An 11,172-nucleotide genomic window follows, 5' to 3' on the forward strand; every position below is an offset into this window, starting at 1 on the left:
AAATGTCTCTTTTATACAATTGAGGAGGCAGGATGGACCCTTTAAATTTTAATTAGCAAAAAAATAAGCCACACAGAATGGCTATCTTGTATTGTAGGAAAAACACTGAATAAAAGTGGATTTTGCATTATATTTTCAAAGGGTCTGGAGTCTGACTCCCTTCACAGTTGAGATTACTGAGAGATAATGAATGAAGGAGGAAAAAGCATGTCTGCTATTTCTGTGTTGAAGTTGTCTAATAGGGTTGTTTTCACCAACCCATCAATGAATATTAAAATCAAATTTTAGAAAACACTGCAGTCACAGTGATGTCCATCTGCACAAAAAATGAGTGAGTTTTTTTCCTATTTCCCAGGCAACATCAAGTGTAAACATATTGTTTAAGACCTTTCTCAGGTATGTACACAAAACCTCTAATATTATATGAGCAATTGTAATGAATTCTAGGCTTGGGAGATAAATTAGCAGAAAAAAATATCTCCCATGTATGAGTAATTCAGTGAAACAATGAAATTACAGAAAGTAAATTACTAATTGGAGGAGTGTCATCATCCAGCTAACTAGAAAAGATTGGTTGCAGAAGTTTCAAGATGTTTATTTTGAATCCTATTCAAAATTTAATAGGTGATCACTAAAGTGCAGTGACACCAGTAACTTACATTGCTGTATTTTCTGCATTGGAAACAATTTCAAATTTTTGAGATTAGTGTTTCCACCCTGAATAAGGAGATTTATTATAACTTAGCAGAAAGAGTCTTCTGAAGGCTCAAAATCAAGAAAAAAATATTTTAAAAATAAAGCCAATCATATTGAAGTAAATATTCCTGGTGAGCTCTGCCCCCTCCCTGTCTAAGGATGGGTCAGAGGCACTGCCTCTCTCAGAAGCAAATGCAGCTTTAAATATCTCAGCCCTGTACGGGCTTAGCTTGGCACTCAGCTCCTGCTAATGTTAGAGCTCAGCTTCTCTGACTCTCTGAGTCCAAGAGGGAACCCCCGAGTCAAAGGGCTGATTCAGGATTTATAGCTGCACAGGCTCCTTCACCAAACTCTGCATTCGGATGCTTGCCTGAAGGAGGCTGGTTCTTGGCTTAGTTTTCCATTTAATTCCTCACTCACCAATGACTTCCTCCTCCTTTGATCAGCTTCAGGGGAAGCTCACACGGACCAAACACAATGGAGTTTCTGGTCCTGCAAGACCTCAGGAGGAATTCCTGCCTACCCAATCCCTATAGGGCTGCATGCTGTTTAACATCCTCCTCAATGGTCGGGGTGATGGGATTGAAAATCCCAAAGCCTTCACCAAATCTGGTGGTGGCACCAAACTGGGTGGTGCATTGAACATGTCAGAAGGGATATCTTACAGGGAGAGCTGGACAGGCTGCAAGAGTGGGAGAGAAAGAACAGGATGAAGTTTAACAAAGACAAGTGCCAGGCTATGCCTCTGGGATGGCATAACCAAAGTTCCCAGGACAGGCTAAAATCCATCTGTCTGAGGAGGAGCCTTGATGAAAGGGACCTGGAAATGCTGGTGGATAAGATAGCAGATTGTGCTGCTGCAGCAAGGAAGGCAAATTGGATCCTAGGCTGCATCCATGGAGCATAACTAGCAGAGACAGAGCTGTGATCATCCCAGTTTATTCAGCATTTGTCAGGCCACACCTGCAGTACTGTGCACCATTCATAAAAGACATAGAGACATTGGAGAGGGCTCAAAGGAGGGCCACAAGGGTGATCAAAGAGCTGGAGAACCTGCTCTGTGGGGAAAGACTTAAGGAGTTAGGTCTTTTCACCCTGGAGAAGAGAAGGCTCAAGGGAGTCTCATCATAGTTTTCGAGTTCCCAAAAGGCAGCCACAGAAAGCATGAATGCTCTCTCTTCACAAGGACACACATGGAGAGGACAACAAGTAAAGGGCACAAGCTGTACTCAGAGAGATTTCATTTTGATATAAGTGAGGAATTTTTTACAGTGAAAACAATCAATGTCCCAGGGCCTTAGTGGTGTCCCCATCATGGAGGTTTTAAAGTCAAGTGGTCAGGGTGCTAAACAAGGGATGATTTTTTGAGGTCCATTCCAACCTGAGCTAAATAACAAGTGCTTTACCAAATTATGTGTACTAAAATGAGAAGCCACAGGAAAGCAGGTCAGTGCTTTCATGGCTCTTATTTTTTAACAGAACACCATGCCAGTTGCTTCATTAGCAAGTATGTTGCAACCTTATATTACAAAAAGCCTCACAACTAGGCATTTCAGACATGAAATGTATTCACAGTAATTCAAAAAGAAGCTACAGAATAGTACTGAAATATTTTCCAAAAGTATTTTTACATTAAGTTCACTGAACTGTAAAAAAAAACATCGGCAGAATGTTAAAAGAGAGATATTCAGCTAAAAAATACACTTCTCTATCTTGTTTGTTACTGGTTTTTATTTTGTTAAAGCACAAAATAGAGTTAGCAGGATGGTAATAAGCAGCCTTCATTATTGTACTGTAAATGCACCCAGTTAGTCTCTTTCTGCTATGATAAGAAATAACCCATTCCATCTTACAGGCTTACCATGTAATTTGAAAACAGGTTAGAGAAAATGAGGTGGAATACCTTTCTTATTGTCCTTGACATCCCTTTTCCCAATTCCAAGTGGATCTGAGTGTTCCTCATCACATCTCTGCATACTCAGACAACATTCCTATATTCCTCGGAAACAGCCAGTCCATTTTTTGGCATTTTGTAAACTTCTTCTTCCTTTTGGGTTTTGCCAGAAGCTCTTTGCTTATCCATGCAGGTCTTCTGCTCTATTTTGTGTGATTTCTTATTCATAGAGATGCACCAGTCTTGAGGTTGGAGGAAGTGATGCTTGAGTATTAACCAGCTCTCTTGGACATCCTTACATTCTAGCTCCCTAACCCATGGGATTCCTCCCAGTATATCCTTGAGGAGGCCAAAGGTATCTCTCCTGAAGGCAAGGGTTGTGATCCTATTCATTGCCTGGCTTCCTCCATGCTGGATCCTGTAGTCCATGGCACTGTGTCTAAGGCTGACCCCAACATTCACATGGTTAATGACTGGACTTGGTGAACCTGGAGGTCATTTCCAACCTAAGTGATTCTATGATTTTATGATTCTGTGATTCCCCAGCCAGTCCTTCCTTGTTTGTCAGTACACCTCTCCAGCAGCACACCTCTCCTGGATGGCTCCTCCACCACCTGTGTCAAAACGTTACCATCAGTGTTCTGCAGGAGCCTCCTGGGTTCCCGTGTGACCACATGAGTTGTTTCTCCAGCAGAGATCAGGGTAGCAGAAGTTCCTCATGAGCACCAGAGTCTGTGACTGAGGCTCCTTCCGGCTGACTGAAGAATTCCTCATTGACTTCCCCTTCCTGACAGGGTGGTCTGTAGCAAGCACCCACAGAGGTGTCACCCACATTGTCCCTTACATGTTGACTTCTTAGCTGTGAGCTCTTGTCTGGTTCTTCACCCAGCCTGAGGCAGAGCTTTATACACCCCAGTTGTTCTCTCACATAAAGAGCAGTTCCACCACCTCACACTGCTGGCCTGTATTTCCTAGAAGGGATGTAGCCATCCATGACAGCATTCCAGTCATGTGAGCTATCCCACCATGTCTCTGTAACTGCAGTGGGAATGTGCACACAGATCTCTAATTCTGCCTGGTTTTCCCCCGTGCTGTGTGTGTTCGTGTACAGGCATTTCAGAGAGGTTTTTGATACTGCTGCCAAAACACTCCAATAAAAACCACTTTGAAGACTTCTGAGTACACACAAAAAATGAAAATAAGCTAAAAAAAAAGTAACAAGCCCCACTCAAAGGCCTTGTTTGCAAGACAAATGTGAGAATTTATTTTGTTCTACCTATCCTCTCAAAAGACAAAGCACAGGGTATCCTGGATGTGGATGGACCTGACACAATATTTGATCAAGGAGAGGCTTAATCTGGCTGCTTGCAGAGCTACTTGGCCTTTTGTGCAAAGAAACTGTAGGCTCTGAGTTCTGCAGTATTTATAAAGTGGAAAATTTCTCAGGTATCGGAGCAATGTTAGAGCTTTATCCTAGTGAAGCAGCACTGCTATGATATATGAACATCTTGATTCTATGCCATTTGCAAAACTCTCTGTTACTGCTAGTAGCAAAACATGAATTTGCAGGCTTCAAATTGAGTGTTTCCTCCCACTTCTATCCAAGGAAAAGATATGTTTACTATATAGAATCTTTTCCAATATTACTTCAAAGGATTTGAACTTCCACAAGAAGACGACTCATTTGTTTTCAATGAAAGTTAGAGATTTCTATTAACTACTAGCAAATAGTTGCAAGCTCTTCAAGGGAAAAAAAACAATATCTCATTAAGTCCTTTGGATTGTAATCTTTGGAAGTACCACACAAGTTTATTATGCATTACCAAGTAAATCCAGATAAAGCCTGCATTTTATTCTTTCTCTTTTCCCCATCCACACCCCTTTAATTCTTTAATGTCTTTTTTTATGGATAAAAAGGAATAAATGTGAAACACTTACCAGAGGAACATGTTACCTTATTTCTGGTTGTTGTCTTCATTCTGTGTTTCCTAAGAGTTACTTGGGGATATTTCATTTTTTACATGAGGGAAAGAAATATTTATTTTATTTTTCAAGTACAGAAAATCATTCCTTGGTTGAACACTTCAACACGATTGTGAAGTTTAGAAATACCGTTTGATGGGTGTATTTTAATCAACTTTCACTTCTTTATTATCAGTGTAAGAAGGCCATCAGAAGGTTTGGGGATTGTTTTTACAGAGTTTGAACCAGCAGTTAATTTTTAATTTCTTTTGCTTACACAGGTAAACATGTATAAGGCAAAAATTATTGATTTTAATACTTACCAAGTCACCCCCACTGGATCACTTTTGTATGCTGCAACTCAAAGTAAAATGATTACCCTCTTAGTCAATGATATTATATTAATTTGCAAAAAACACCCTAAAATAAGAATGCTTCACACCAATTTTGGGACTACTATTATTAAAACTATTTGTAGGTTCATGACGACATCATTGCAGTTCAGGTGCATCAGTACCTAAATTAGGGATCACTGGGGTCTCAAGAAAGGGATTCTATTTGTTAGCAATTTCTTTCTCTGCTGAAAACACAAGCAGCTAAGAACTTGTATTGAGAGTCTTGGTTAGATTCTAAAGATTGATGGTGTAAATGCCTCTTTATTAAAAAAAAAAAAAAATCACACTTGCATATATTGCCTAGAAACCTTTAAGTACCGATTAAAGGTTTGTTCTTCAGAACTTCAGCCACCAGTGCCTGACTTTAAAGGTCAATCTTCACTGAAAGATTATCTTTCTTCCCTTTTTACAAATAGTAGAAGTAGTTCATTATTTAATGAACTACTCAAAATTTAATTCTCTAAATATATAAATGCTGAGGTAAAAAACAGGGTAGTTTTTCTTTAGATTAGTTCTGCGTGTTTATTTTTTTCTTTATTTCTTTCCTTCTTTCCGCACAGCAGTTTAATTCTTACTGAAAATTTACAGGATCAATTTTCCCTAAATAACTGAATAAAGAAAATTAAGTAAAAGAGACAAAAATCAGAAATATGACTGTCAGGCAGGTACCTTACTAGCTTTCTTGAATAATTTAATAATATTTATCAAATAAGCTTTATAGACAGAGAAAAAACAAGGAGTATTAAAAACTGTGAAAATAGTTTACCTGTTCTTCATTAGAAATCTACAGAAATTTCATAAGGGTTCCTGTAATGAACACTTGTATCAATGTAGACTTTCCCAGCATGATAAAAACAGGAATAATTATGCTTATTCTTTTTGCAGTTGTTTTTTTCTCTATATGTCCTGGGTATCATTAACATATCATTGCAAAAAAAATTAATATCAGTAGCTGCAGAGTCTGGCATGACCCACGTGTTAACAAATAAATGAATATGGGTGGTCTAAAGCTTTGTCTCCACTGTTGAGTAAGATAGGCACACATACATAAAACAGACTTTTGCTTTTCCATCTGGTTTTGGCTAACCAAAATGGCTTTGTCTAGTCTTTGGAAGTTAGTAAATACACACTCTGGTGAAGGTTATAAGGAAATGTTTCATAATCAAAGCCCTAATATTGAAAAACTACACATTTTGACAGACAACTCAGTTGAAAGATGGTATTCTGTGGCAAGAAGAGTGTTTTGCCAGTAGAAGGCTTTAAAGTACTGAGAATTTTAAAGGTTGTATCTGGTATCTGAATTAGGAACAGGTAGGTGAAGAAATGTGGATTGGGGCAGGGTAAGAAGGGGCGAAGTTGTCTTTTTACTTGCAAATGTCTCTCTAGGCTGCAGCAAAAGACATTTAAACAGGAGTAAAATTCATTTTGCCCACCTACCTTTAGGCAGCTGTGCTGAGCTGGTCAGTTACCTCAGCTCCATCAGAGAGACTGCTTCAATACTGGAACTTAGGGTGCAAATCCATCTCGAGATAACTGTGTGCTTCAGGATGAGATGTATCATTTTCTGAACTCCACTGGCTTGTTGTCTTTCAAATATGCCACCTTGATCAACAATTTCTTATGTAAATACCCTGCATGGTGGACATGGAAAGTTATTTACTTACCCAGTGGTGAAAACAACATGCCAATTCTAGTTACTTTATGGAAAATGAGAATACCATACTTGTTTATAAGGGGAGGACTTCTCTGCTCCACCAGCTTTAGGTGGTCTGTTCTGACTTCATCTTTGTAGGTGCACTGGTTTGGGCTGGGATAGATTTAATTTCCTTCATAGCAGCTCATATGTTTGAAAGCACACCAGTGTTTCAGCTAGTGCTGAACAGCGTCTGCACAGCATCAAGGCTTTCTCTGCTTCCCAGGGGAGTGTACAAGAAGCCAGCAGAGGGCCCAGCTGGGCTACCAGTCCCTTCAATATATGTTCAATGTATATCAATATTCTTAGTATCTGATTGGTGTGGCAGCCTGTCTGCTCTGGGTTCCTCACCGACTTTGTCAGCACATTTGTTTATGTCATGCATATGTAGCCTCCTTTCAAAAATCTGTGCTGGTAACCAGTGTATTCTGGGCCCCTGTAAGCAGGATCAGTACAGAAATCAACTGTGATAGCAAGCACATTCTGCATGTTTTGTAAGCAGGCATTTATCCTCGTTGATGAATTCAAGACTGAGGTGAAATTGGACTTCAGCTGAATGTGGAGATATAAGATGAAGTAATAAATTTGAAAAGAATGCTGTCACAATTTAGCTTATAATCTTTCAAGTATTTTGTACTAACACTAAAACACTATCTAGAGTCCCACAGGCAAACAGCTGCTAAAGCGATGCTGTTTGTATTTTAGGAGCTAAACTTGAAGCATCAGTGGCTGCAAGATCTCTCTGTGTTCTGTGGGGAAACAAAGCAAGTGCTTTCTCTGCCTTCTTTATCAGCAGACAACTTCTGAGTGATTGGAGAACTTCCCTTCACCTTCCCACAGCGGAAAATGAGACACCCCCTCTTCCTTCGCTCCTCTCACATAAACCAAAATGCCTCCATTTTGAATTAGGTCAGTCCAGATTTCCACTGGGAAAAATAAATGCTTCAAGAGGAAGAACAGAATGGAAAAAGGATCACTGTCCCATCTGTTAAATGGCATGGTGTCTTTGATTAAACACTAATCAACAAGACAGTGTTTTCCTTATTTTAATTCTTCACCATGCAAGCAAACTGAAAATGCAAAAATAACTTATACCTTTGCCAAGTGATTCTGAAGAATATTACTTTTGATTAATCTTTTCTCTGTTACAGACTCCAACATGAAGAAAACTGGTTTGTTAATAAAATAAAACCCCTGACCATTAAGTTGAAAAATTCATTTTATTTTTTCCATTCATGATTTTGGCTCCAAATTTCAAGCTGTGCTTGTTAAAATATGATTTTCCTTTTTCAATTGTAACCCAGGTAAGAAAACCTCAGTTAATGAAAAAAGAAAAAATTCTAAAAGATTGTGCATAAAAGAGCACAACACATATTAGAGCTGGTTTCTTCTACTGCAAAGGTCTAGATACTGTGTCATAATACTTTTTAAATGCATTTACCATCATTTTTGAAGGCTAAGAAAAAGCTTACCCTTTGAAATGGCAGTTCTGTTTTTTTCTCACATGAACCACAGATATTAGAAATAGCTAGATAACTTTCTCTTCTATGATTTCTGTCACCACAGAGATCTTTCTCTTCATTTCTTTAAAGAGCATCACATTTTTCTGTCAGTTTTCACTGTGTGGCCTACAGTTAGAAAATGACATTCATGGTTTATATAAATGAAATTTACTCATTTTGTATATATTTATGGTTAGCTTGCTTATTCTATTAGCCTTTTATTCCTGCATTAACTCCTATTTGAAAAATGTATGTGATATTTAGGGAAATTTTAATGCTTTGAAAGACATTTCAATATTTAAAGTTGTATAGAATATTTTTTATTAGACTTTTGTAAACTAAGACCTTTAAAATGCAATTGGTGTCAACCATGAAGCCTTGTGAGTCATTCTGACTCTTAAGAAGCAGATTAATCTTTTCTCAAGATGGCATTTTTAAAACAAAGTACTAATTCATAGAATATTCAGAAAATACTAAGTAGTAAAATAGTCCTCTCATTTGCAAAATAATCCCCCTGTAAGCAATGTGAATTACATTTGTTTTTGTGCATTTCCATGCATCCTGATCACCGTTTTCTGGACATTGCTTTATTGCCCAGTCTGATTCATTGGATACTTTCCATATTGAGTTTTCCTGAAATAGTTCTCACCCTTTGCCTTTTTGTTTCCCTTTTGTTTGTTCTGAACTTCTCCCTCCCTACTCTGCAACCTCACCCTGGCAAGGAAACTGCTCACAAAGCTTCAGGACTTGGCTGAAGATTGTATTAACACTCCTTGGGGTGCAGAATCCTTGTCCCAGTCATACATCAATAGTTGCTTTTAAATAAGCCTTACCTTTACAGCAAATGCAGTATGGGGAGGTGTTAACCTTCAAACTTCCTTATTAAGCCACGTTTAAATAGATTTTGAAAAAATGAATCCCTAAATTTAGGGTTATAACTCTGTATTAGGATACCTTAATATATTATTTGATTACCTGTGAATTCTAATTGGAATCTTTGCATCCACTTGCATGAAATACTATGTTTTTGTAAAATTGAGATGCTTATTCCTTGCAGCTCCACATTTAATTAAGATGGGACTAAAAGAGTCCAAACTATATCCAACCTTATTGAGGAAGTATCTCCAAGTAGCTTTACCTTATAACATTCATCAAGCATTTATAATTCAAGCAATTTAAAACTGCTGCAGTCAGATTTAAGAAAAAAATGTAAGATTACTGTTCCTCCCCTAAATATTATTTTGGAATGACCTTCATCGTAACAATCTCCCATTCATCCTCACTTTCCCCTCCTTCGGAGATTTTTAAGACAAATAAGGAAGAATGTCTTTAGTTATTAACATATATAGGGTAATGAAAATTACTATGTATTTTCCAGTTTCAGTTACTGTTGGGATCATTCCTGTGGCTTAGTTCCCACTTGCTGCATTGTTTTCAACAGAGCATGACCACAACACCTCAGTGCCACTCCATCCCTTGTTCCACATCTCCCTTGTCATGGCACACAAAGCTCCCTCTGTGTTTCTGCTCCTGAAGTGTGCAGACAGTTTGTTCCTGGTGAACCACAGCCAACACAAGCATGCCCTCTTACCAAACTTTGTTTTTCAGCATTTTACCCAGAGTCACCCAGGGAAGTGGTAGAAACATATCTCCTGGAAACATTAAAAAAATGTGTGAAGGTGGCACTTGGGGACCACCTGGTTTAGTGGTGCTGGGTGAACAGCTGGACCTGGTCATCTTAGGGGTCTTTTCCAACCTTAACAATACTGTTAATAAATTGCTTTCAATGGTGCTGCTTTTTCAACCATGACATTCACTGTGATGCAGTACACAAATAAAAGCATATAATTTCATGTATATCTTTGTTACGCTACCGACAACCATATCTGAGTGAAAACAGGAAAATGGGGATAAACTCTAATTACCCAGACTGGCCTTTGAACACAACACAAATCTGTGGTGCATTCATGCAATGAGTATTATGAGATGTTGATGAGAGCAGGCACACAGAACAGCTCATTTGGGAACCCAGCCACAGGAGCTCCTCCTCTCTGCGTCTGCCCAATGCTGAACACAGCCCTAGCAGGCAGCCAAGCTGCAGCTTTTTGCCTTGCAGTGGGTGTCAGGTATGAAGCTCTCCACGTACCTTGACTACAGATGTTGTGCAGGTTATATGGTCTTGACTTCCCTCCGAAGAGCAGCCTTTCCCTTAAAACTGCCCATACCCCACACCTTTCATTTTTTGCTGGATTTTTCCCTTTCTGTAATTTTTCATTTATTCTTTTGCTTAGGGGTTTTTCCATTACCTACATATGTTTTAAAACTTTGCCTGTTCTGTCACAGGCATATTCCTGTCATAGAGGTTCATCTTTACTCTGTATTGAGTAAGTAAGGATTTGGATTCAGATCCCCTTCAGGTGCTCTAAATCTTAGGAAATTAAAATGTTGTTGGTACACATTGAGAAATACCTTTTTAAACAGTATCTTGAGATGTAAAAGTCAACAGTCCTTGGCACCAGTACTGAACCCTCTTTCATTTTTACCTGATTTCCTGCACTTTGTAACCCAAAATTGGGTGACATTCATGCAAAAGGAGACGGTGGGTCCCAAGGAGTTCCTTCACACCACTGTAGAATACAGGAAAGGAATGTTATTTCTCTTGAATCTATTATTTTTGAATTAAGAAATATAAATTTCTGAGATATTTTAAAGTCTTAGGAGAAACTACAAAGGAAAAAAAGTTTAATATTGAATTCTTGCTTCCACAACATCATGATTTTGATTTCTGCAATAGTTTTGTGAGCCAGTTGGGTGGTGCCAACGCAATCAGCTCATAAGGCAGCTCTGTTTCATTTGCTACAGCAATTTTGAGTGACATAATTGCAAAATTACTCTTTTTGCATTTTCCTAATGAAATTATGCATCCTCCACTCTCTGAAGACTGTATTCTGATATGCAAATTGTTATCTATGTCACAGATAACAAATGTAACTTCATATTATATAAAAAAGGAGAAAATAAGCTTCTTGT

The sequence above is a fragment of the Anomalospiza imberbis genome, chromosome 6 (genome assembly GCF_031753505.1).
Source record: "Anomalospiza imberbis isolate Cuckoo-Finch-1a 21T00152 chromosome 6, ASM3175350v1, whole genome shotgun sequence".
Classification (NCBI taxonomy): domain Eukaryota; kingdom Metazoa; phylum Chordata; class Aves; order Passeriformes; family Viduidae; genus Anomalospiza; species Anomalospiza imberbis.